General features: G+C 42.9%; 1 long non-coding RNA gene across 16 annotated transcripts in view; it reads right to left on the reverse strand.

Moving 5' to 3' along the window:
- The window catches only part of LOC129657617 (uncharacterized), a 192,471-nt gene extending 165,454 nt beyond the window's left edge, over positions 1 to 27,017 (reverse strand). For 3 of the 16 annotated variants that reach the window (XR_008716901.1, XR_008716900.1, XR_008716905.1), the window contains exons 1-2: positions 26,882 to 26,936; positions 17,695 to 17,799 (exon numbers count right to left, since the gene is read on the reverse strand). This is a non-coding gene — a long non-coding RNA (uncharacterized LOC129657617). The other 13 variants (XR_008716902.1, XR_008716895.1, XR_008716891.1 and 10 more) reach the window with 11 other exon arrangements.
- Positions 27,018 to 27,687: the final 670 nt, after the last annotated feature.

Here is a 27,687-nt window from a genome sequence, read left to right on the forward strand (position 1 = left end):
AAATGAAATGGACTATATACTCTTCAGATAACCTCTCAAAAATACTACTTTCAATGTTTTGATGTTTTATCAAAGTTTTGATGATTTATCAAAATAGTAGTGAGTTGGAGTACAGATTTTCTCTCTTGCTACTTTAACAGTCAAATGAACTGAGGGAAATGTCAAATTTCCTTCAAATTAAAATATTTTCAATTTATCTTGAAGTGTTGATTGCAAAGCTATATTAATTAAAATTATAGATTTTATGATTCTGTATCAAGAGGTTTTTGTTTTTTTTTTTTTCTTCTTCCCCCTCTATGGGAGGATGGCTGAGGAGGGAGCTTAGCAGTTCTCTCTTTACATCTTTTACAGGCTAAAACAAATGGAGCCATGTTCTACATCCGGTAATTTTGGTACCTTAATAGTTAGCCTGTATGTTAGCTAGTTGCAAAATTATTGATCTGGGGAAATCTTACCTTTGTTCTACATTTGAAGTGTAAGTGTATTCAGACAGCTGCATCTCCACTTCATAAGAATATGAAGCAATCCAAGTATAGGCCTCAACCAGTAACGCTGAAGAAGCTGAAGTGGAACGGTTCTATGAAGACCTACAAGACCTTTTAGAACTAACACCCCAAAAAAGATGTCCTTTTCATTATAGGGGACTGGAATGCAAAAGTAGGAAGTCAAGAAACACCTGGAGTAACAGGCAAATTTGGCCTTGGAATACAGAATGAAGCAGGGCAAAGACTAATAGAGTTTTCCCAAGAGAACGCACTGGTCATAGCAAACATCCTCTTCCAACAACACAAGAGAAGACTCTACACATGGACATCACCAGATGGTCAACACTGAAATCAGATTGCTTGTATTCTTTGCAGCCAAAGACAGAGAAGCTCTATATAGTCAGCAAAAACAAGACCAGGAGCTGATTGTGGCTCAGATCATGAACTCCTTATTGCCAAATTCAGACTGAAATTGAAGAAAGTAGGGAAAACCACTAGACCATTCAGGTATGACCTAAATCAAATCCCTTATGATTATACAGTGGAAGTGAGAAATAGATTTAAGGGCCTAGATCTGATAGATAGAGTGCCTGATGAACTATGGATGGAGGTTTATGACATTGTACAGGAAACAGGGATCAAGACCATCCCCATGGAAAAGAAATGCAAAAAGCAAAATGGCTGTCTGGGGAGGCATTACAAATAGCTGTGAAAAGAAGAAAAGCAAAAAGCAAAGGAGAAAAGGAAAGATATAAACATCTGAATGCAGAGTTCCAAAGAATAGCAAGAAGAGATAAGAAAGCCTTCTTCAGCGATCAATGCAAAGAAATAGAGGAAAATAACAGAATGGGAAAGACTAGAGAACTCTTCAAGAAAATTAGAGATACCAGGGAACATTTCATGCAAAGATGGGCTCGATAAAGTGCAGAAATGGTATGGACCTAACAAAACCAGAAGATATTAAGAATATCTTCTGGTCAAGAAGAATATTCTAGGCAAGAATATTCTTGCCTAGGTGGCAAGAATATTCCTGCCTAGGTGGCAAGAATACACAGAAGAACTGTACCAAAAAGATCTTCACAACCAAGATAATCACAATGGTGTGATCACTCACCTAGAGCCAGACACCCTGGAATGTGAAGTCAAGTGGGCCTTAGAAAGCATCACTACAAACAAAGCTAGTGGAGGTGATGGAATTCCAGTTGAACTATTTGAAATCCTGAAAGATGATGCTGTGAAAGTGCTGCACTCAATATGCCAGCAAATTTGAAAAACTCAGCAGTGGCCACAGGACTGGAAAAGGCCAGTTTTCATTCCAATCCCAAAGAAAGGCAATGCCAAAGAATGCTCAAACTACCACACAATTGCACTCATCTCACACGCTAGTAAAGTGATGCTCAAAATTCTCCAAGCTAGGCTTCAGCAATACGTGAACCGTGAACTTCCAGATGTTCAAGCTGGTTTTCAAAAGGCAGAGGAACCAGAGATCAAATTGCCAACATCCGCTGGATCATGGAAAAAGCAAGAGAGTTCCAGAAAAACATCTATTCTGCTTTATTGACTATGCCAAAGCTTTTGACTGTGTGGATCACAAAAAACTGTGGAAAATTCTGAAAGACATGGGAATACTAGACCACCTGACCTTCCTCTTGAGAAATCTATATGCAGGTCATGAAGCAACAGTTAGAACTGGACATGGAACAACAGACTGGTTCCAAATAGGAAAAAGAGTACATCAAGGCTGTTTATTGTCACCCTGTTTATTTAACTTATCTGCAGAGTACATCATGAGAAACGCTGGACTGGAAGAAGCGCAAGCTGGAATCAAGATTGCCAGGAGAAATATCAATAACCTCAGATATGCAGATGACACCACCCTTATGGCAGAAAGTGAAGAGGAACTCAAAAGCCTCTTGAGGAAAGTGAAAGTGGAGAGTGAAAAAGTTGGCTTAAAGCTCAACATTCAGAAAACGAAGATCATGGCATCTGGTCCCATCACTTCATGGGAAATAGATGGGGAAAGAGTGGAAACAGTGTCAGACTTTATTTTTTGGGGCTCCAAAATCACTGCAGATGGTGACTGCAGCCATGAAATTAAAAGACGCTTACTCCTTGGAAGGAAAGTTATGACCAACCTAGATAGCATATTCAAAAGCAGAGACATTACTTTGCCAACAAAGGTCCATCTAGTCAAGGCTATGGTTTTTCCAGTAGTCATGTGTGGATGTGAGAGTTGGACTGTGAAGAAAGCTGAGCACCAAAGAATTGATGCTTTTGAACTATGGTGTTGGAGAAGACTCTTGAGAGTCCCTTGGACTGCAAGGAGCTCCAGCCAGTCCATTCTAAAGGAGATCAGTCCTGGGTGTTCTTTGGAAGGAATGATGCTAAAGCTGAAGCTCCAGTACTTTGGCCACCTCATGCGAAGAGTTGACTCATTGGAAAAAACTCTGATGCTGGGAGGGATTGGGGGCAGGAGGAGAAGGGGTCGACAGAGGATTAGATGGCTGGATGGCATCACCGATTCAATGGACGTGAGTCTGAGTGAACTCTGGGAGTTGGTGATGGACAGGGAGGCCTGGCGTGCTGCAATGCATGGGGTTGCAAAGAGTCGGACACAACTGAGCGACTGAACTGATGTCAGATTTACGACAATGCTTATCTCTGAGTCATGTAAATGATTCCTATCCAAGAAATTAAAAGTCTAGGTATAAGAATCAATAAATGATCAAGAAATGTATACTATTCCTAAAGATTTATCCACAATATGACGACAAGGAGATTCAATGATCTGATTTTTCAGAAAAGTCTAAATTTGAATTTTATCAAGAAGGAAGCTATAAAAAATTTTAGACAAAATTCCAGGTAAACTAACACATGCATAATTTGGGGTAAGTAAAAGGCTGTGCTTTTTTTTTTTTTTTTAAATATAAAATGATAAGCTATACTATACTCTGGATCCAGCAATGATTAGTCAATGTCCATAAATTATGAAAGTTTAGCTTAAACATTTAAATTAAATGTGCAGTCATAACTTGAGAATAGCACAGAGCAACACAGGATTTACAACATTCAGAGAAGTCAGTGGATGGTGACTGCACCAATGAAATTAAAAGACACTTGCTCCTTGGAAGAAAAGCTATGACAAACCTAGACATAATGTTAAAAAGTAGAGACATCACTTTGCTGACAAAGATCCATATAGTCAAAGCTATGGTTTTTCCAGAGGTCATGTATGGATGTGAAAGCTGGTTAGTAAAGAGGGTGAGCGCTGAAGAATTGATGCTTTTGAACTGTGGTGCTGGAGAAAACTGTTGAGAGTCCCTTGGAGAGCAAGGAGATCAAACCAATCAATCCAAAAGGAAATCAACCCTGAATATTCCTTAGAAGGACTGATACTGAAACTCCAATATGACCACATGATGTGAAGAGCCAACTCACTGGAAAAGACCCTGATGCTGGGAAAGACTGAAGGCAGGAGGAGAAGGGGATGACAGGGGAGGAGATGGTTGGATGGCATCATTGACTCAATGGATGTGAGTTTGAGTAGACTCTGAGAGATAGTGAAGGACAGGGAAGCCTGGCGTGCTGCAGTCATGGGGTCTCAAAGAGTCAGACATGACTTAGCAACTGAACAACAGCTGTACATTGTTCTAGAGATCACTGGGATGTAATCTTCTAAATTCATTCACCAAATTCATTTTCACGTAACACTGCCTCAGAATCTATCCTAAATTCTAGTTCTATCTGCCATGCTTAGATTTTCTCATGTGGATGTTTTTATTTTCACATATCTTGTTGATAATGGGAAAGGAGAGTCTTTATTTTGAAACAAAAGGAATAAGGTTTAAGTATACAATATCCAAGGTGGGCACTTGATTTCATATACAACTTACAGATATGGCCATAGTTTTAGCTGTGCATTATTTGTTAACTTCCAGTCTTTTTCATCCATACACTGTCAATCAGTTCAGTTCAGTTGCTTAGTTGTGTCAGATTCTGTGACCCCATGGACTGCAGCATGCCAGGCTTCCCTGTCCATCACCAACTCCCGGAGCTTACTCAAACTCATGTCCATTGAGTCAATGATGACATCCAACCATCTCAGCCTCTGTCATCCCCTTCTCCTCCCACTTTCAATCTTTCCAGCATCAGGGTCTTTTCCAGTGAGTCAGTTCTTTGCATCAGGTGGCCAAAGTATTGGAGCTTCAGCTTCAGCATCAATCCTCCCAATGAATATTCAGGACTGATTTCCTTTAGGATGGACTGGTTTGAGCTGCTTGCAGTTCAAGGGACTTTGGAGAGTCTTCTCCAACACCACAGTTCAAAAGCATCAATTCTGTGGCACTCACCTTTCTTTATAGTCCAACTCTCACATACATGCATGACTACTGGAAAAACCACAGGTTTGAATAGATGGACCTTTGTTGGCAAAGTACTGTCTCTGCTTTTTAATATGCTGTCTAGGTTGGTCATAGCTTTTCTTCCAAGGAGCAGGCATCTTTTAATTTAATGGCTGCAGTCACCATCTGTGGTGATTTTAGAGCCCACAAAATTAAAGTCTCTTACTATTTCCATTGTTTTCCCATCTATTTGCCATGAAGTGATGGGACCGGATGCCATGATCTTAGTTTTTTGAATGTTGAGTTTTAAGGCAACTTTTTCATTCTCCTCTTTCACTTTCATCAAGAAGCTCTTTAGTTCCTCTTCACTTTCTGCCAAAAGGGTGGTGTCATCTACATATCTGAGGATATTGATATTTCTCCCAGCAAGCTTGACTCCAGCTTGTGCTTCATCCAGCCTAGTATTTGGCATGATGTACTCTGCATATTAGTTAAATGAGCAGGGTGACAATATACAGCCTTGACGTATTCCTTTCCCAATTTGGAACCAGTCTGTTGTTCCATGTCCAGTTCTAACTGTTGCTTCTTGACCTGCATACAGATTTCTCAGGAGCCAGATAAGGTGGTCCTGTATCCCCATATCTTTAAGAATTGTCCACAATTTGTTGTGATCCACAAAGTCAAAGGCTTGGCATAGTCAGTAAAGCAGAAGTAGATGTTTTTCTCAAATTCTCTCACTTTTCTGATGATCCAGCAGATGTTGGCAATTTGATCTGTGGCTCCTCTGCCTTTTTAAAATCCAGCTTGAACATCTGGAAGTTCTTGGCTCACATACTGTTGAAGCCTGGCATGGAGAACTTTGAGCATTACTTTGCTAGCGTGTGAGATGAGTGCAGTTGTGTGGTAGTTTGAACATTCTTTGGCATTGCCCTTCTTTGAGACTGGAATGAAAACTCACCTTTTCCTTGTCTGTGGCCACTTCTGTTTTCCAAATTTGCTGGCATATTGAGTGAAGCACTTTCACAGCATCATCTTTTAGGATTTGAATTAGCTCAACTGGAATCCCATCACCTCCACTAGCTTTGTTCCTAGTGATGCTTCCTAAGGCCCACTTGACTTTGCATTCCAGGATATCTGGCTCAAGGTGAATGATAACACCATCATGGTTATCTGGGGGATGAAGATCTTTTTTATATAGTTCTTCTGGCTTCCCTGGTGGCTCACATAGTAAAGCGTCTGCCTGCAATGTGGGAGACCCAGGTTCAGCCTCTGGGCCGGGAAGTTCCCCTGGAGAAGGAATGGCAATCCACTTCAGTACTCTTGCCTGGAAAATTCCATGGACAGAGGAGTCTTGTAGGCCACAGTGCCTGGGGTTGCAAAGAGTCAGACACGACTGAGTGACTTCACTTCACTTCACTTCTGTATATTCTTGCCACCTCTTCTTAATATCTTCTGCTTCTGTTAGATCCATATCTTTTCTGTCCTTTATTGTGCCCATCTTTGCATGAAATTTTCCCTTGGTATCTCCAATTTTTTTGAAGAGAGCTCTAGTCTTTCCCATTCTATGGTTTTCCTCTATTTCTTTGCATTGATCATTGAGGAAGGCTTTCTTATCTCTCCTTGCTCTTCTTTGGAACTCTGCATTCAAATGGGTATATCTTTCCTTTTCTCCTTTGCCTTTCACTTCTCTTCTTTTCTCAGCTATCTGTAAGGACTCCTCAGACAACCATTTTGCCATTTTGCATTTCTTTTTCTTGGGGATGGTCTTGATCACTGCCTCCTGTACAATGTCATGAACCTCCATCCATAGTTCTTCAGGCACTCTATCAGATCTAATCCCTTGCATCTGTTTGTCACTTCCACTGTATAATCATAAGGGATTTGATTTAGGACATACTTGAATGGTCTAGTGGTTTTCCCTACTTTCTTCAATTTCAGTCTGAATTTGGCAATAAGGAGTTCATGATCTGAGCCACTGTCAGCTCCTGGTCTTGATTTTGCTGACTGTATAGAGCTTCTCCATCTTTGGCTGCAAAGAATATAATCAATCTGATTTCAGTACTATCTAGTGATGTCCGTGTGTAGAGTCATCTCTTGTGTTGTTGAAAGAGGGTGTTTACTATGATCAGTACGCTCTCTTGGCAAAACTCCATTAGCCTGTGCCCTGCTTCATTTTGTACTTCAAGGCCAAATTTGCCTGTTACTCCAGGTATCTCTTGACTTCCCACTCTTGCATTTCAGTCCCCTATATTGAAAAGGGCATCTTTTGGGGGGTGTTAGTTCTAGAAGGTCTTGCAGGTCTTCATAGAACTGTTAGGTAGTTAGAATAGGAAACAGGAGTCCAAAATGGCAGTGGCTAAAAGACAAGGAAGGGAAAAGGCCACAGAAATAGAACAAAGGAAGGTCAAAGGAAGGTCCGAGGACCGGAGTGAGGACTTCAGGTAGAACAAACAGTACTCCTGGCTAGCCCAATTTACATAGGGCAGGCCCAGGGGGAGGGAAAAACATATAAAAAGAGGAGCCAAAGGGCTCTCTCTCTCCCGCAAGCTGGCACACTCTTCCACTCTCTTCTCTTTGCGTCTTTGGGTTGGCATGCCCTCATGCTTCAAGGATGGATTCTCTTGCTATCTTCTAAATAAAATACAGCTGTAACACTGATTTGTCTAAGAGCTATAACACGGTTTGTCCAAGACCCAAGAGCTGTGATGTGCCGAGGGCTTTAATGTCCATCACTCCAAATCTTTGTTGTGATGAGACAGAACCGAGGAGCATACACTCGCCTGACAGAACCATTTAACTTCAGCTTCTTCAGCATTATTGGTTGGGGCATAGACTTGGATTACCATGATATTGAATGGTTTGCCTTGAAAACGAACAGAGATCATTCTGTCGTTTTTGAGAATGCATCCCAGTAATGTATTTCAGACTCTTTTGCTGACTATGATGGCTACTCCATTTCTTCTACGGGATTCTTGCCCAAAGTTGTAAATATAATGGTCATCTGAGTTAAATTCACCCATTCCAGTCCATTTTAGTTCACTGATTCCTAAAATGTTTGATGTTCACTCTTGCCAACTCCTATTTGACCACTTCCAATTTACCTTGATTCATGAACCTAACATTCCAGTGCGTGCATGGGACTTTTTGTAGAAGGTCACCATTACCTTCATTACCTCCACCACAGTTTTAGCCTGAGGTCAAACAACAAGGAGGGAACATAGTCCATCAACAGAAAATGGGATTAAAGATTTACTGAGAATGGCCCCGCCCATCAAAACATGACCCAGTTTCCCCCTCAGTCAGTCTCTCCCATCAGTTCAGTTCAGTCTTTTAGTCGTGTCCAACTCTTTGCAACCCCATGGACTGCAGCATGCCAGGCTTCCCTGTCCATCACCAACTCCTGGAGCTCACTCAAACTCATGTCCATCAAGTTGGTGATGCCATCTAGCCATCTCATCCTCTGTCGTCCCCTCAATCTTTCCCAGCATCAGGGTCTTTTCCAATGAGTCAGTTTGTCACATCAGGTGGCCAAAGTGTTGGAGTTTCAGCTTCAGCATCAGTCCTTCCAATGAATATTCAGGACTGATTTTCTTTAGGATGGACTGGTTGGATCTCCTTGTAGTCCAAGGGACTCTCAAGAGTCTTCTCCAACACCACAGTTCAAAAGCATCAATTCTTTGGTGCTCTCCCATCAGGAAGCTTCCATAAGCCAATTATCCTTATCCATTAGAGAGCAGACAGAATGAAAACCACAATCACAGAAAACTAATCAAACCGGTCACATGGACCACAGCCTTGTCTAACTCAATGAGCCATGCTGTGTAGAGCCACCCAAGATGGACGGGTCATGGTGGAGAGGTCTGGCAGAATGTGGTCCACTGGAGAAGGGAATGGCAAACCACTTCAGCATTCTTGCCTTGAGAAACCCATGAACAGTATGAAAAGGCAAAAAATAGGACACTGAAAGATGAACTCCCCTGGTCAGTAGGTGCCCAGTATACTACTGGAGAACAATGGAGAAATGACTCCAGAAGGAATGAAGAGATGGAGCCAAAGCAAAAATAACACCCAGTTGTGGATGTGACTGGTGATGGTAGTAAAGTCTGATGTTGTAAAGAACACTGTCAATAGACAACAGGAAATTTCTAAGTCAAGGGTGTAGCTATCCACAAAGCAAACTCAGGAATTTGGGTGATCTTTGGATTATTTCAGAGATGGTAAAAGAAAAATATTCTTTCTTGAAAATTTTCAGACTATTGGTCCAAGTGCTGAATTCCTGGGAAACTTCTCTGGAAAAAAATCTCTTTTCTTTCTCCCCAGATGTTAGGACGGAGAAGGAAATGGCAATCAACTTTAGTATTCTTGCCTGGAAAATCCCATGGACAGAGGAGCCTGGTGGCTGCAGTCCATAGGCTCACACAGAGTTGGACATGACTGAAGTGAATAAGAAGCAGCAGAAAATGTTAAGAATGAATGTATTTCCACACCTAATGTGCCCTTCAGTGTAGAAGTACCTTCAGTGGAGCAAAAGTACTGATTCCTCCTCTGCCCCTGTACTCCATCCCACATATTTCTTCATCCCAGGACCCTTCTTTGTCCCTTGATTCACTTCTGCCCCTCATGTCCTGGGCATATTTGGGTCAAGTCCCACTTCTTTCCTCTTCTAGGAATCTACCTGTCCAGAGGGTGTATGTTCTGACATGTTTTCAGAAATAAAGCAAACTCAGCAATAAAGGCTCCCTGTGGGGGGAGGAGGAGTAGGGAAAATGGACATGAAGTTGCCCAGGCAGTTGTGGCAGAGTAGTGAGTCTACCTGTCTGTGTTTGTCATTTTTACTGCCCACTAAGCTATGTCCTCCAACCTAGCCTTTATCTCTAGCAACTCCCTATTTGTCTCTCAGTTGGCTGAGAATTCAGCTAGGAGAAAGGGGGCATATAAATTGTTGATGTACTGAAACTCGAGACCAACATGGAATCCTTCCCAGGGTTGTACAAAACTATATCTGCTCGACCATATCAGCTAAATAATATAATATGAGGGTTTTAGATACAAGTAGGATTCTCTGACTAGCATTATTCAGAAACATTTCCAATTATCTACTATTTTGACTCTAAAAATATATCTTTAAATGTACATTAGTAGGTAGAAATAAGTTGTTAGCTTTCAACGGATATTTTAATAATAGAAGTTAACCTTAAACAGTAATTTAAAGAACTGGCCTACTACACAGAGTGAAGTAAGTCAGAAAGAAAGACAACTACTGTATTCTAACGCACATATACAGAAACTAGAAAAACGGTACTGAAGAATTTACTTACAGGGCAGCAATGGAGAAACAGACATAGAGAACAGACTTACGGACATGGGGAGAGGGGGGAAGAGGGTGAGATGTATGGAAAGAATAACACGGAAACTTACCTTACCATATATAAAATAGATAGCCAAAGGGAATTTGCTGAATGGCTCAGGAAACTCTAACAGGAGTTCTGTTTCAACCTAGAGGGATGGGATGGGGACGGAGATGGGGGGAGGTTCAAAAGGGAGGGGATATGTGTATGCTGCTGCTGCTGCTGCTAAGTCGCTTCAGTCGTGTCCGACTCTGTGTGACCCCATAGACGGCAGCCCACCAGGCTTCCCCGTCCCTGGGATTCTCCAGGCAAGAACGCTGGAGTGGGTTGCCATTTCCTTCTTCAATGCATGAAAGTGAAAAGTGAAAGTGAAGTCGCTCAGTCATTTCCAACTCTAGCGACCCCATGGACTGCAGCCTACCAGGCTCCTCCATCCACGGGATTTTCCAGGCAAGAATACTGGAGTGGGGTGCCATTGCCTTCTCCGGATATGTGTATACCTATGGCTGGTTCATGTTGAGGTTTGACGGAAAACAACAAAATTCTGTAAAGCAATTATCCTTCAGTTAAAAAAAAATTAATAATAAAAAAAAAACTGATGTAGTAGGATTCAGAATATGTGAAGTCTTGAAAGTTAACCTGAGGCCTTTATTCCAGAGGGAAGTAAGAAAACTGTCAAGAGTTTAGGTAAACTACTCCGTGGTATTGCTGCCTCAGCATCATTTTGTTTGGTCAAATGGCCTAGAAGAACCTTAAACTGACACAAGCCCTTCATGCAAGCACACACCCTAGACAACAACCCACAAAGTCACAAAGTTCCTGATATGCCTCCCCCTACAGCCCTTGTAATCAATAGTCTTCCTTTCTCCCAGGGCTTTCACCTTGTGTGTTCCTTAGATAAGTCCCCCATGGAATGGCCTTAGCCCAGGGAACCCCAAAACACTCCACTATGGACCCTAATGAAAGCATGTTCCCCAAATTCTATTGCTTTGTCTGTCTTCGGGGCTTCCCTGATGGCTCAGATGGTAAAGCATCTGTCTACAATGCGGGAGACCCGGGTTCGATCCCTGGGTCAGGAAGATCCTCTGGAGAAGGGAATGGCAACCCACTCCAGTACTCTTGCCTGGAAAATCCCATGGATGGAGGAGCCTGGTGGGCTACAGTCCATGGGGCGCAAAGAGTTGGATGTGACTGAACGACTTCACTTTCACTTTGTCCATCTGCACTCTGCTTTGACCTCCCCACGCATCCCCACAAGACATGCTGTGTGTCTCCTTCAGAACCTGTAAGTGATATACTCCTTTCTTCCAATTTCTCTACTGGTCTGTTTTACCATGACTCACTATCCAGCACTCTGCACTCTCCTTAACAAATATGAATTTAACAAAGTCATGACAGAATCACTAAAAAAAAATTTAATGGAGAAACAACATAGTGAAAATAAAGAGAAATATTAATTTGATTTTTTTTAAGGTGATTAGAAGTGGCAAGAGAATCAAGTACAATTAACTGGGAAGTTTGAAGTGGTGAGAGATTCAACAAACTGCCTTCATTTCTTGCATCACTGACTTTATTTAAAGCAAAAACTGGGACTTCCCTGGTGGTACAGTGGGTAAGAATCCACCTGCCTACGTAGGGAACATGGGTTTAATACCTGCTACAGGAAGATCCCTTATGCCTCAGAGTAAGTCTAAGAGCTGCAACTACTGAAGCCCGCACATCTAGATCCAATGCTTTGCAACAAGAGAAGCCACCACAGTGAGAAGCCTGCACATCTCAACTAGAAAAAGTCTGCGCAGCAATGAAAACTCAGTGCAACCAAAAATAAACAAAAAGCAAAAACCTATGACTAGTTTCCACTTGGTCACCTACTATTCACTCCTCAATCCACATTACAATTTTTCATCTGAAATACTTCTTGTTAAGTCAATAGGCATGTTTTCATTTCTTATCTTACCTAAACAACCATTAACAATGAAAATAACTGACTGCTCCTTCTTTACTAGTTTGCTAAAACTGTCAGCAATGTGATCAAATCAGTCAATCCTAAAGGAAATCAATCCCTGAATATTCACTGCAAGGACTGATGCTAAAGCTGAAGGTCCCATACTTTGGCCACCTGATGTGAAGAGCTGACTCACTGAAAAGACCCTCATGCTGGGAGAGGCTGAGGGAAGGAGGAGAACGGGGAGGCAGAGGATGAGATGGTTGGATGGCATGGCTGACTCAATGGACACGAATTTGAGCAAACTCTGGGAGATAGTGAAGGACAAGGAATCCTGGTGTGCTGCACTCCATGGGGTTCCAAAGAGTTGGACACGACTTAGCAACTGAAAACAACAAAACTGTCATAAGAAAGTAGTACAAACTTGGTGGGTTAAACAGAGCTGATAAATTTATTAAATAAATTAATAAATGAGGAAGAGTATACAAATCTCCTTTATAGACGTTCATATAATTGATGTAAATATTCCATTCATCTTCTCCTGTAAGAACACCAAAATTGCAATTTACTGCTGAATAACCATCAATGGGAGAATGTTGGATCCCAACAAAAAAAGATACCCCATGTCCAAGGACAAAGAAGAAGCCCTAACAAGATGGTCAGTTCAGTTCACTTCAGTCGCTCAGTCGTGTCCGACTCTTTGTGACCCCATGAATCGCAGCACGCCAGGCCTCCCTGTCCATCACCAACCCCGGAGTTCACTCAGACTCACGTCCATCATGTCAGTGATGCCATCCAGCCATCTCATCCTCTGTGGTCCCCTTCTCCTCCTGCCCCCAATCCCTCCCAGCATCAGAGTCTTTTCCAATGAGTCAACTCTTCCATGAGGTGGCCAAAGTACTGGAGTTTCAGCTTTAGCATCATTCCTTCCAAAGAAATTCCAGGGCCGATCTCCTTCAGAATGGACTGGTTGGATCTCCTTGCAGTCCAAAGGACTCTCAAGAGTCTTCTCCAACACCACAGTTCAAAAGCATCAATTCTTCAGCGCTCAGCCTTCTTCACAGTCCAACTCTCACATCCATACATGACCACAGGAAAAACCATAGCCTTGACTAGACGGACCTTTGTTGGCAAAGTAATGTCTCTGCTTTTGAATATGCTATCTAGGTTGGACATAACTTTCCTTCCAAGGAGTAAGCGTCTTTTAATTTCATGGCTGCAGTCACCATCTGCAGTGATTTTGGAGCCCCAAAAAATAAAGTCTGACACTGTTTCCACTCTTTCCCCATCTACTTCCCATGAAGTGATGGGACCGGATGCCATGATCTTCGTTTTCTGAATGTTGAGCTTTAAGCCAACTTTTTCACTCTCCACTTTCACTTTCCTCAAGAGGCTTTTGAGTTCCTCTTCACTTTCTGCCATAAGGGTGGTGTCATCTGCATATCTGAGGTTATTGATATTTCTCCCGGCAATCTTGATTCCAGCTTCCGCTTCTTCCAGTCCAGCGTTTCTCATGATGTACTCTGCAGATAAGTTAAATAAACAGGGTGACAATATACAGCCTTGATGAACTCCTTTTCCTATTTGGAACCAGTCTGTTGTTCCATGTCCAGTTCTGACTGTTGCTTCCTGATCTGCATATAGATTTCTCAAGAGGAAGGTCAGGTGGTCTAGTATTCCCATGTCTTTCAGAATTTTCCACAGTTTTTTGTGATCCACACAGTCAAGGCTTTGGCATAGTCAATAAAGCAGAAATAGATGTTTTTCTGGAACTCTCTTGCTTTTTCCATGATCCAGCGGATGTTGGCAATTTGATCTCTGGTTCCTCTGCCTTTTCTAAACCCAGCTTGAACATCAGGAAGTTCACAGTTCACGTATTGCTGAAGCCTGGCTTGGAGAATTTTGAGCATTATTTTACTAGCATGTGAGATGAGTGCAACTGTGCAGTAGTTTGAACATTCTTTGGCATTGCTTTTCTTTGGGATTGGAATGAAAACTGGCCTTTTTCAGTTCTGTGGCCACTGCTGAGTTTTCCAAATTTGCTGGCATATCGAGTGCAGCACTTTCATAAAATCATCTTTCAGGATTTGAAATAGCTCAACTGCAATTCCATCACCTCCACTAGCTTTGATCATAGTGATGCTTTCTAAGACCCACTTGACTTCACATTCCAGGATGTCTGGCTCTAGGTCAGTGATCACACCATTGTGATTATCTGGGTCGTGAAGCTCTTTTTTGTACAGTTCTTCTGTGTATTCTTGCCCTCTCTTCTTAATATCTTCTGCTTCTGTTAGGTCCATACCATTCCTGTCCTTTATCGAGCCCGTCTTTGCATGAAATGTTCCCTTGGTTTCTCTAATTTTCTTGAAGAGATCTCTAGTCTTTCCCATTCTGTTGTTTTCCTGTATTTCTTTGCATTGATCGCTGAGGAAGGCTTTCTTATCTCTTCTTGCTATTCTTTGGAACTCTGCATTCAGATGCTTCTATCTTTCCTTTTCTCCTTTGCTTTTCACTTCTCTTCTTTTCACAGCTATTTGTAAGGCCTCCCCAGACAGCCATTTTGCTTTTTTGCATTTTTTTTCCATGGGAATGTTCTTGATCCCTGTCTCCTGTACAATGTCACAAACCCCATTCCATAGTTATTCAGGCACTCTATCAGATCTAGTCCCTTAAATCTATTTCTCACTTCCACCATATAATCATAAGGGATTTGATTTAAGTCATACCTGAATGGTCTAGTGGTTTTCCCTACTTTCTTCAATTTCAGTCTGAATTTGGCAATAAGGAGTTCATGATCTGAGCCACAGTCAGCTCCCGGTCTTGTTTTTGTTGACTATATAGAGCTTCTCCATCTTTGGCTGCAAAGAATATAATCAATCTGATTTCGGTGTTGACCATCTGGTGATGTCCATGTGTAGAGTCTTCTCTTGTGTTGTTGGAAGAGGATGTTTGCTATGACCAGTGCACTTTCTTGACAAAACTCTATTAGTCTTTGCCCTGATTCATTCCGTATTCCAAGGCCAAATTTGCCTGTTACTCCAGGTGTTTCTTGACTTCCTACTTTTGCATTCCAGTCCCCTATAATGAAAAGGACATCTTTTTTGGGGTGTTAGTTCTAAAAGGTCTTGTAGGTCTTCATAGAACCGTTCCACTTCAGCTTCTTCAGCATTACTGGTTGGGGCATAGACTTGGATTACTGTGATACTGAATGGTTTGCCTTGGAAATGAACAGAGATCATTCTGTCATTTTTGAGATTGCATCCAAGTACTGCATTTTGGACTCTTTTGTTGACCACGATGGCTACTCCATTTCCTCCGAGGGATTCCTGCCTGCAGTAGTAGATATAATGGTCATCTGAGTTAAATTAACCCATTCCAGTCCATTTGAGTTCTAAGCGTGGGCAACTGCGACCGGCGCACTAAGCGCGGCCGAGAGGAGCTACCCTGCATCCGAGGTCAGGGGCAGAAGCTGGAAGGACCCCATGCCCAAAGGGCGGCAGCCAAGAGGAGTTACCCCATGTCCGAAGTCAGGGGAAGCGGCCAAGAGTGCCAGGCTGCAATGGCGCAGGAATGGCCAAGAGGAGCTACCCAAGTCCAAGGTCAGGGGCAGCGGCCAGGAGGAGCTACCCCACTTCCGAGGTCAGGGGTGGTGGCCGAGAGGAGCTACCCCACGTCCGAAGTCAGGGGCAGAGGCCGAGAGGAGCTACCCCACACCCGAGGCCAGGGGCAGTGGCCGGGAGAACCAGCCCCATGTCCAAAGAGCGGTGGCTGTGTGGGCACAGGAGGGCCTATAGGAGCTATCCCACGTTAAAGGTCAGGAGGGGCGGCAGTGAGGAGATACCCCTCGTCCACGGTAAGGAGCAGTGGCTGTGCTTTGCTGGAGCAGCCGTGAAGAGATACCCCACGCCCAAGGTAAGAGAAACCCAAGTAAGACGGTAGGTGTTGCAAGAGGGCATCAGAGGGCAGACACAGTGAAACCATAATCACAGAAAACTAGCCAATCTAATCACACTAGGACCACAGTCTTGTCTAACTGAATGAAACTAAGCCATGCCTGTGGGGCCATCCAAGACAGGCGGGTCATTGTGGAGAGATCTGACAGAATGTGGTCCACCGGAGAAAGGAATGGCAAACCACTTCAGTACTCTTGCCTTGAGAACCCCATGACAGTATGAAAAGGCAAAATGATAGGATACTGAAAGAGGAACTCCCCAGGTCAGTAGGTGCCCAATATGCTACTGGAGATCAGTGGAGAAATAACTCCAGAAAGAATGAAGGGATGGAGCCAAAGCAAAAACTATACCCAGCTGTGGATGTGACTGGTGATAGAAGCAAGGTCCGATGCTATAAAGAGCAATATTGCATAAGAACCTGGAATGTCAGGTCCATGAATGAAGGCAAATTGGAAGTGGTCAAACAAGAGATGGTAAGAGTAAATGTCGACATTCTAGGAATCAGCGAACTAAAATGGACTGGAATGGGTGAATTTAAACAAGATGGTAGGAAGGGCAAAATCCTGTTTAGAATCAAACCCTATAACCCATTCTGGTCCATTTTATTTCACTGATTTCTAAAATGTCAAAGTTCACTCTTGGCATCTCCTGTTTGACCACTTCCAATTTACCCTGATTCACGGACCTAACATTCCAGGTTCCTATGCAGTATTGTTCTTTACAGCATGGGACTTTACTTCCATCACCAGTCACATCCACAAGTGGATATTATTTTCACTTTGGCTCCGTCTCCTCATTCTTTCTGGAGTTATTTCTCCACTGTTCTCCAGTAGCATATTGGGTACCTAGTGATCAGGGGAGTTCACCTTTCAGTGTCAAATCTTTGCCTTTTCATACTGTTCATGGAGTTCTCAAGGCAAGAATACTGAAGTGGTTTGCCATTCTCTTCTCCAGTGGACCACGTTTTATCAGAACTTTCCACCATGATCTATCCAGTGAATGAATACATTCAAAGGATTAAATCTGATAGAGTGCCTGAAGAACTATGGACAGAGGTTCATGACATTGTACAGGAAGCAGTGATCAAGACCACCCCCAAGAAAGAGAAATGCAAAATGACAAAATGGTTGTCTGAGGAGGCCTTACAAATAGATGAGTAAAGAAGAGAAGCTAAAGGCAAAGGAGAAAAGGAAAGATATACCCATTTGAATGCAGAGTTCCAAAGAACAGCAAGGAGAGATAAGAAAACTCTCCTCAGTGAACAATGCAAACAAATAGAGGAAAACAACAGAATGGGAAAGACTTGAGATCTCTTGAAGAAAATCAGAGATACCAAGGGAACGTTTCATGCAAAGATGGGCACAATAAAGGACAGAAACAGTATGGACATAACAGAAGCACAATATATTAAGAAGGTGAAGATGAATTCGCTAAGTCATGTCCGATTGTTTGCGACCCTGTGGACTGTAGCCTACCAGGCTTCTCCGTCCATGGGATTCTCCAGGCAAGAATACTGGAGTGGGTTACCATTTCCTTCATATTAAGAAGAGGTGGCAAGAATACACAGAACTATACAAAATGGACCTTAATGACCCAGACAACCATGATGGTGTGATCACTTACCTAGAGCCAGACATCCTGGAATGTGAAGTCAGGTGGGCCTTAGGAAGCATCACTACGAACACAGCTAGTGGAGGTGATGGGATTCCAGTTGAGCTATTTCAGATCCTAAAAGATGATGTTGTGAAAGTGCTTCACTCAGTATGCTAGCAAATTTGGAAAGCTCAGCCGTGGCCACAGCACCGGAAAAGGTCAGTTTTCATTCTGATCCCAAAATAGGGCAATGCCAAAGAATGCTCAAACTACTGTACAACTGCACTCATCTCACACACTAGCAAAGTAATGCTCAAAGTTCTCCAAGCCAGGCTTCATCAGTACATGAACCAAGAACTTCCACATGTTCAAGCTGGATTTAAAAAAGGCAGAGGAGCAACAGATCAAATTGCCAACATCTGCTGAATCATAAAAAAAGGCAAGAAAATTTGAGAAAAACATCTACTTCTGCTTTACTGACTATACCAAGCCTTTGGCTGTGTGGATCACAATAAACTGTGGAAAATTCTTAAACAGATGGGAATACCAGGCCACCTTATCTGTCTCCTCAGAAATCTGTATGCAGGTCAAGAAGCAACAGTTAGAACCAGACATAGAACAACAGACTGGTTCCAAATTGGGAAAGGAATACGTCAAGGTTTTATATTGTCACCCTGCTCGTTTAACTTATATTCAGAGTACATCATGCCAAATGCCAGGCTGGATGAAGTGCCAGCTGGAATCAAGATTGCCGGGAGAAATATCAATAACCTCAGATATGTAGATGACACCACCCTTTTGGCAGAAAGTGAGGAGGAACTAAAGAGCTTCTTGATGAAAGTGAAAGAGGAGAGTGTAAAAAGCTGGCTTAAAACTCAACATTCAAAAAACTAAGATCATGGCATCCGGTCCCATAACTTCATGGCAAATAGATGGGGAAACAATGGAAACCATGACAGACTTTATTTTCTTGGGCTCCAAAATCATTGCAGATAGTGACTGCAGCCATGAAATTAAAAGACAACTGCTTCTTGGAAGAAAAGCTATAACCAACCTAGACAGCATATTAAAAAGCAGAGACATTACTTTGCCAACAAAGATCCATCTAGTCAAAGCTATGTTTTTTCCAGTAGTCATGTATGGATGTGATAGTTGGACCATAAAAAAAAGCTGAGTGCTGAAGAATTGATGCTTTTGAATTGTGGTGTTGGAAAAGACTCTTGAGAGTCCCTTGGACTGCAAGGAGATCAAACCAGTCAATCCTAAATGAAATCAGTCCTGATTGTTCATTGGTAGAACTGATGCTGAAGCTGAAGCTCCAATACTTTGGCCACCTGATGCAAAGAACTGACTCACTGGAAAATATTCTGATGTTGGGAAACATTGAAGGCAAGAGGAGAAGGGGACGACAGGGGATGAGATGGTTTTATGGCATTACTGACTGGATGGACATGAGTTTGAGCAAGCTCTGAGAGTTGGTGAAGGACAGGGAAGCCTGGCATGCTGCAGTCCATGGGGTCACAAAGAGTTGGACATGACTGAGTGAATGAAGTGAACTGCTTCTGCTCTCAAGGAGGTGGAGCATATCTTCCCTGTCCTTAAGTGCAGTCTGTGCACAATGAACTCCTTACAGAGTATAGCATGCATGCTGCTGCTGCCGCTAAGTCGCTTCAGTCGTGTCCACCAGGCTCCCCCGTCCTGGGGTGCCATTGCTTTCTCCAGAGTATAGCATGGAAAGGGATAAAAAAGACAACTCTAAGGTGGAGGCCCTGACAAATAGTACCTCAGTCAGGTATTCCATGCCAGCATCAGTGATAAATCATATTAATGGTATGTACCTTTCGTATGATGTGATGAGATGTTCACCTGTCTGGTCACTCTCCCGAAATCCATAACCATAATCTAATCATGAGGGAAAATAAGAGGCAAACTGCAACTGAGGGACAATTTACAAAAGTCTTGACAACTGACTGGTACGCAAAACTGTCAAAAGTATCAAAAACAATAAAAGTCTGAGAAATTGTTACAAACAAAAGGGGCCGCAAAGACGTACAACAATTAAATGCACTTATGGTATCTTGAATGGGATCCTGATACAGAAAAGGGACAACAGATAAAAATGAAGGAAATCAAAATAAGTATGGAATTTAGCTGATGAAAATAAAATTCAAGAACTACACCAAATGTACGAATGATTCCTTAACATATCCTTGTTCTTGCTAAACTTCTTCAAGCAGGATGAATTAGAAAGAGGATAGGCTTTGCCATTAACCAGACCAAATCTGATCTTCACCCCTAGATAGCTGTTGGATCCTGAACAAGTTACTTTTAACTTCACTAAGCCTATTTCCTCATTTTAAAAAGGTGCTATATCTGCTGCATAAGATTGTTGTTAGGATAAAATGAGATAACTGTACATAACCTAGCACAGTAATTGGCACATAGTAGGGTGTTCATTGGAGGGACTGATGTTGAAGCTGAAACTCCAATACTTTGGCCACCTGATGCAGAGAGCTGATTCATTTGAAAAGACCCTGATGCTGGGAAAGATTGAGGGCAGGAGGAGAAGGGGATGACAGAGGAGGAGATGATTGGATGGCATCACCAACACAATGGACATGGGTTTGGGTGGACTCTGGGAGTTGGTGATGGACAGGGAGGCCTGGCACGCTGCAGTTCATGGGGTTGCAAAGAGTTGGACATGACTGAGCGACTGAACTGAACTGAGGAGCTCAATAAACGCTAAAATCCAATCTGTTCGCAAGTTGCAATGAGACCTAGTAGTCAAAAAGGGCAGTCCTTGTATATCATATAGAAAGTTGAATGCTTACTTTAAATCTCATGTTGCAGATTAATACTTTGCCATATGACACTTATGCGGTGGATATCCCTTATCAGAAATTAAAATATTTTGAATGCAATATGCATGCCCTGGATGAGGAATAAAGCCTTTCTCAGCCGTTAGAACTTTTCATAAATCTTCACCTTGTATTCATTTGGTCTTTGCTTATTTGAGATCTAATTATATCTTGCCTATTTGAAAAGTTCTTTCTGAATATCCCTTATCTTATTAAAAAAGAGAGCAGGTAAAAGTGAACGATCATTTAATTCACTATAATGGTTAATAAGAAAAGTGATAGACAATGCATTTTGGTCATGAACTGTGCCTTAATAAAAAGTGAGTTTTCAGACTTCCTGTTGGTCCAGTAGTTAAGAATCCACTGTGCAATGCAGGGCATTCCCCTTGGCTGGGGAACCAAGATCCCACATGATGCAGAGCAGCTAAGCCCGAGTGCTGCAACTACTGAGTCTCTATGCCACAGCTAGAGAGTCTGTGAGCCACAGCGGAGAATCCCACATGATGGAACCAAGACCCAACCTGATGCAGAAAAATAAAATTTTTTTAAGATTATATTTTTTAAAGTGAGTTTTCTTTCTAATTGCAAAAAAAGGAAATTCAATAACAGCAACCGAAAGCATTCCAGGCCTACATACCATACTGAAATACAAAAGTATAAGCCAAAAGTAAAAGTGTCTTCATCTTCTATTTAGATACCAACAACTAAACAGAATCGATATGAACCTGAAAATATGTGATAATCATATTTTTTTAATAAAAGAACTGTTAGTAGCAAAAAGACATCCACATGTGAATAGCAAAGCAGTGCAATTTCCAAAGTAATCTCCTGTTACACATTGACTGTGGAAAAAAAACTCATTTCCCTAGATTAGTCCTCTCATATTAAGAGTTAAGAGCACCCTCTAGTGGCAGGTTAAGGATTTTACAGAATGGCCTTGCAGAAACCAAAATGCCTTTTAGTTCTTTTCACTGAGCAGAAAGTACATTTCATCAAAGGAAACTGGGGAAGTTCAGGGGCAAATTTGCTAATTAACTTTATCAAATAATTTCATGCCCACTTTTACTGTTCTTAATAGTTATGTTAGGTAGAAAGTCAAATAGTTGGTAAAGAATCCACCTGCAAGTCAGGGTACCCTGGTTTGATTCCTAGGTCAGGAAGATCCCCTGGAGAAGGGATAGGCTACCCACTCCAGTATTCTTGGGCTTCCCTGTGGCTCAGCTGGTAAAGAATCCGCCCACAATGCGGGAGACCTGGTTCCATCCCTGGATTGGGCAGATCTCCTGGAGAAGGGAAAGGCTACCCACTCCAGTATTCTGGCCTAGAGAATTTCATGGACTGTATAATCCATGGGGTCGCAAAGAGCTGGACACAACTGAGCGACTTTCACTTCTCTAGAGTGAGGACCTAGGGGTGGCCTAGCCAAAAAGTATGCAAGCTGATCTCTAAACCCCATCCCAGACACAGACAGAAATCTCACAGATATGCAACAAAATAACCACAGAGACTTTTACAACTCCTGCACATATCCCCTAGGCACATAGTGTATACAAAGTAACCACAGGGGCTTCCTCAAGTAACCCTAGACAGCTAGGAGTCCATTGCTGCTGCTGCTGCTGCTAAGTCCCTTCAGTCATGTCTGACTGTGCGACCCCATAGATGGCAGCCCACCAGGCTCCCCCGTCCCTGGGATTCTCCAGGCAAGAACACTGGAGTGGGTTGCCATTTCCTTCTCCAATGTATGAAAGTGAAAGTGAAGTCGGTCAGTCGTGTCCAACTCTTCATGACCCCATGGACTGTAGCCTACCAGGCTCCTCCATCCATGGGATTTTCCAGGCAAGAGTACTGGAGTGGGTTGCCATTGCCTTCTTCAGGAGTCCATTAAGGGTTTATAAACATGCTATACATATATACATCAGATTATAACAGACTGAAATATGGGAAGATACCTGCAATAGAGCCTGTTAGATAACCTGCAACTGTCAATCAGCCTTGAGCATATGCCCATTTGCATTCCCTTTCTTGATCTGTGGTGGGTACAAGCCCTACTTTGCACAGGGCACAACCAAAAGGAGGAAAGGGGAAATATAAAAAAGGGAAAGCCAAGCAGGGTTATTACAATGACTCCTCTGGAGTCAGTCTACTCCTGTGTTTTGGGAGTGAATGTTTAACAAAATATCTATCTGCTTGATCTGTAACTGAGCTATAACTTGTCATTTGCTTTAAACCCTTTAGTCTGCTGTTTCAGATTTTTGTTGTGACAGCAACTAAGAGAGAGATAAACTGACCTGACAATTATGTTTTGTGTTGTTTTTCAATATATGTAGTTTTGAAATCACATTCAGGGAGTTTCCTGTGGGGGGGGGGGGTCCAGTGGTTAGGACCCCTCTGTACTTCCACCGCTGCAGCACTGGTTTCAATCTCTAGTCTGAGAACTAAGATCCTGCAAGCAGTCTGGTGTGGCCAACAATAAAATAAATAGAAACCACAAGACCTTCTAGAACTAACACTCAAAAAAGATGTTCATCATAGGGGACTGAAATGCAAAAGTAGGAAGTCAAGAGATACCTGGAGTAACAGGCAAATTTGGCCTTGAAGTACAACATGAAGCAGGGCACAGGCTAACAGAGTTCTGCCAAGAGAACGCACTGGTCAGAGCAAACACCCAGTTCCAACAACACAAGAGAAGACTCTACACATGGACATCACCAGACGGTCAATACCAAAATCAGACTGATTATATTCTTTGCAGCCAAAGATGGAGAAGCTCTATATAGTCAGCAAAAACAAGACTGGGAGCTGACTGTGGCTCAGATCATGAACTCCTTATTGCCAAATTCAGACTGAAATTGAAGAAAGTAGGGAAAACCATCAGACCATTCATGTATGACCTAAATCAAATCCTTATGATTTTAGTGGAAGTGACAAACAGATTCAAGGGATTAGATCTGATAGACAGAGTGCCTAAAGAACTATGGACAGAGGTTCATGGCATTGTACAGGACGCAGTGATCAAGACCATCCCAAGAAAAAAATGCAAAAAGGCAAAATGGTTGTCTGAGGAGGCCTTGTTTACAAATAGCTGAGAAAAGAAGAGAAGGAAAAGGCAAAAGAGAAAAGGAAAGATATACCCATTTGAATGCAGAGTTCCAAAGAAGAGCAAGGAGAGATAAGAAAGCCTTCCTCAGTGATCAAGGCAAAGAAATAGAGGGAAACAATAGAATGGGAAAGACTAGAGATCTCTTCAAGAAAACTGGAGATACCAAGGGAACATTTCATGCAAAGATGGGCTCGATAAAGGACAGAAATGGTATGGACCTAACAGAAGCAGAAGATATTAAGAAGAGGTGGCAAGAATACACAGAACTATATAAAAAAGATCTTCATGACCCAGATAACCACAATGGTGTTATCAGTCACCTAGAGCCAGACATCCTGGAATGTGAAGTCAGGTGGGCCTCAGGAAGCATCACTATGAACAAAGCTCGTGGAGGTAATGGGATTCCAGTTGAGCTATTCCAAATCCTGAAAGATGATGCTGTGAAAGTGCTGCACTCAATATGCCAGCAAATTTGGAAAATTCAGCAGTGGCCATAGGACTGGAAAAAGTCAGTTTTCATTCCAGTCCCAAAGAAGGGCAATGCCAAAGAATGTTCAAATTACTGCGCAATTGTACTCATCTCACACACTAGCAAAATAATGCTCAAAATTCTCCAAGCCAGCTGTCAACAGTATGTGAACCATGAAATTCTAGATGCTTAAGCTGGATTTAGGAAAGGCAGAGGAACCAGAGAACAAATTGCCAACATCCGTTGGATCATCGAAGAAGGCAGAGAATTCCAGAAAAACATCTATTTCTAATTTATTGATTACACCAAAGCCTTTGACTATGGAGATCACAACAAACTGTGGAAAATTCTTAAAGATATGGGAATACCAGACCACCTTACCTGCCTCCTGAGAAAGCTGTATGCAGGTCGCGAACCAACAGTTAGAACCGGACATGGAACAACGGACCAGTTTCAAATTGGGAAAGAAATATGTCAAGGCTGTATATTATTGCCCTGTTTACTTAATTTATATGCAGAATACATCATGCAAAATGCTGGGCTTCATGAAACACAAGCTGCAATCAAGACTACTGGGAGAAATACCAATAACCTCAGATACACAGATGACACCACCCTTATGGCAGAAAGTGAAGAGGAACTGAAGAGCCTTTTGATGAACGTGAAAGAGGAGAGTGAAAAAGCTGACTTAAAACTCAACATCCAAAAAACTAAGATCATGGTATCCGGTCCCATCACTTCATGGCAAATAAATGGGGAAACAATGGAAACAGAGACAGACTTTATTTTCTTGGGCTCTAAAATCACTGCAGATGGTGACTGTAGCCATGTAATTAAAAGATGCTTGTTCCTTGGAAGAAAAGCTATGACCAACCCAGACGGCATACTGAAAAGCAGAGACATTACTTTGCTGACAAATGTCCATCTAGTCAAGGCTATGGTTTCTCCAGTGGTCACGTATGGATGTGAGAGTTGGACTATAAAGAAAGCTGAGTGCCAAAGAATTGATGCATTTGAACTGTGGTGTTGGAGAAGACTCTTGAGGGTTCCTTGGACTGCAAGGAGATCTAACCAGTCAATCCTAAAGGAAATCAGTCCTGAAAATTCACTGAAAGAACTGATGCTGAGGCTGAGGCTCCAATACTTTGGCCACCTGATGCAAAGAACGGACTCGTTGGAAAAGACCCTGATGCTGGGGAAGATTGAAGGCAGGAGGAGAAGAGCACGACAGAGGATGAGATGATTGGATGGCATCACCGACTCAATGGACATGAGTTCGAGCAAGCTATGGGAGTTGGTGATGGACAGACAGGGAAGCCTGGCATGCTGCAGACCATGGAGTAAAAAAGTTGGACACAACTGAGCGACCAAACTGAACCTCAATTCTTTGAAGATAGAGATAGGCTATTAACTGAATAGGCCATTTATTGTCAGAATCATGGGTGTGTGTGTGTGCGCGCGCGCACGCGCGTGCAGTATTCAACTTCAAGGAATGAAAGCGCTGATAAAACCTCACTGAAGAGAGACATGGAGAAGGCAATGGCACCCCACTCCAGTACTCTTGCCTGGAAAATCCCATGGACAGAGGAGCTTGGTAGGCTGCAGTCCATGAGGTCGCTAAGAGTTGGACATGACTGAGCGACTTCACTTTCACTTTTCACTTTCATGCATTGGAGAAGGAAATGGCAACCCACTCCAGTGTTCTTGCCTGGAGAATCCCAGAGACAGAGGAGCCTGGTAGGAGGCCGTCTATGGGGTCGCACAGAGTCGGACACGACTGAAGCGACTTAGCAGCAGCAGAAGATAGACATGTTTGATGAAGTCCAACCTAAGTCCAATTTTTACTTATCCTTTTCATCTCCCTAAGTCAAAGGTCATCAGAAGCAGAAATACTCAGGAGAACAGAAATGTCTTCTCCATCTGAGAAACAATGAACCTTTCCTGATCTCATTTCATCTTTTCAAAGGGGGGCCTTTTCTAATATATCAAATAAATGCCTTCTGGTTTTATACTCTTGCCCTTCTCCTTCCTCTAAACTCTTCTATACTCATCCAAATCCTTGACTTCTCATTACTTATTAAATTAAAATTAGTAAATAAATGTTCTTCCTCATCAGTTATTTCTACAAAGGCACCAATGTCACCTTTGGATAAACCTCAACAGTGGTGCTGGGATGCGAGGTTTGCCTATAACGACGGCTCAGCTGCTTTGGTGCAAACAACGTTCAATACCACACACGGGGACAACTAGAAAGTTTCGGGAATGTTCAGGGGCAGACATCTGTCAGGTTTCCACAAAGGACAGTGCCGGGGAACCGGGAAAGTCGCCGAGAACTGTGACACGAGCTGCAGATGGAAGTCTTTCTCCCTGCAGTCTGACAATGGGTCTCCTCCCTTGACTGTAATCAGGCCCCATCGCTAGAGAACGTGTGGGACGCGGAGCCCGCAAACCTCACCCGCCGGCCTGATGTGTGCATACCCTTCCGGTTCTCTGGAGCCTGGACCACCGTCTGCTCTACTCCGGGAGTGCCGGCGACCGAGGCCGGAGCCGCGCCCGACGCTCGCACACGCAGCCCGGGCCCCGCCTCACGCGCCACCGCCCCCGAGCCCCAGGCTGGCTCGGGGGTCCAGCCCAGGCCTCCCGCAGGCCGAGGCGCCGTTCCACCTGGGAGCGAGGAGCCAGGGGTGCGCGCGGAGAGGCCCGGGGGCGAGCGCGAAGCTGCAGGTCCAAGGAGGGGAGGGAGGAAGGCTCAAGGAAAGCAGAGGGGACTCAAGCCTGAGCAGGACCTACCTAGCTGAGCCCCGGGCGCCGGAATCCCCGCCCCCCCGCGGGCGCGCGCCGCCGTCCCGGGGCGGGGCTTCTGCCCTCGCGGGCCCGGGGCTTCCCGGGAAGGGCCCGCCGCCAGACCCGGGTTGCCCCTCACCTGCACTCAGTCATGTCTCCAGGGAGAAGCTGCCAATTGTTCCTTCCCTTGAGAAGGAAGCGTGGAAACAAAATCTGTAAAATCTTGACAGGCCCCTGACTCCCATGAGTTCCTCCTGAAATGACTTCCAGGGAGAGTGAGTCATAAAACAATATTACCTTCTTTCATATAATTAATATAATCATTTAATTTTTAGAGTTTCTCTGTTTGTCTTTCACGGATGCTTTCAAATAAATCAATCTAGAATATATTTTATTATATTTTATTTATTAAAAATTCCTACCTCCTCGTGGGAGTGCTGCGATGATGAATTAATATTTGCTAAGTGCTTGGTAGGTGAAAACTACATAAAACTTGATGGAGTTACTCTATTATTATTGATACAGGAAAACTAACTTGATGGAATTGGTAACCCATACCATCTGCTTTATTAACTGAAATTACACTGTAAAAAGGCTTTGCCTATTGAGGCAAAGAGGTCAAGTACAGAAATAATGATCCAAGTGATTCAAATTCCCCACAAAACGGAATCCTGCTTTGAAAGTAAAGTAGAGTCTCCTGACTGATGAGGTTTTGTTTTACTCTCTTATTACTGGTGCATTTAAATTAATTAGGTATATAAATGTAATCAGCTGGACGACTTCTCAATTTCTCCTTCCTGTGATTTAAAATG

The sequence above is a fragment of the Bubalus kerabau genome, chromosome 7 (genome assembly GCF_029407905.1).
Source record: "Bubalus kerabau isolate K-KA32 ecotype Philippines breed swamp buffalo chromosome 7, PCC_UOA_SB_1v2, whole genome shotgun sequence".
Taxonomy (NCBI): Eukaryota; Metazoa; Chordata; class Mammalia; order Artiodactyla; family Bovidae; genus Bubalus; species Bubalus kerabau.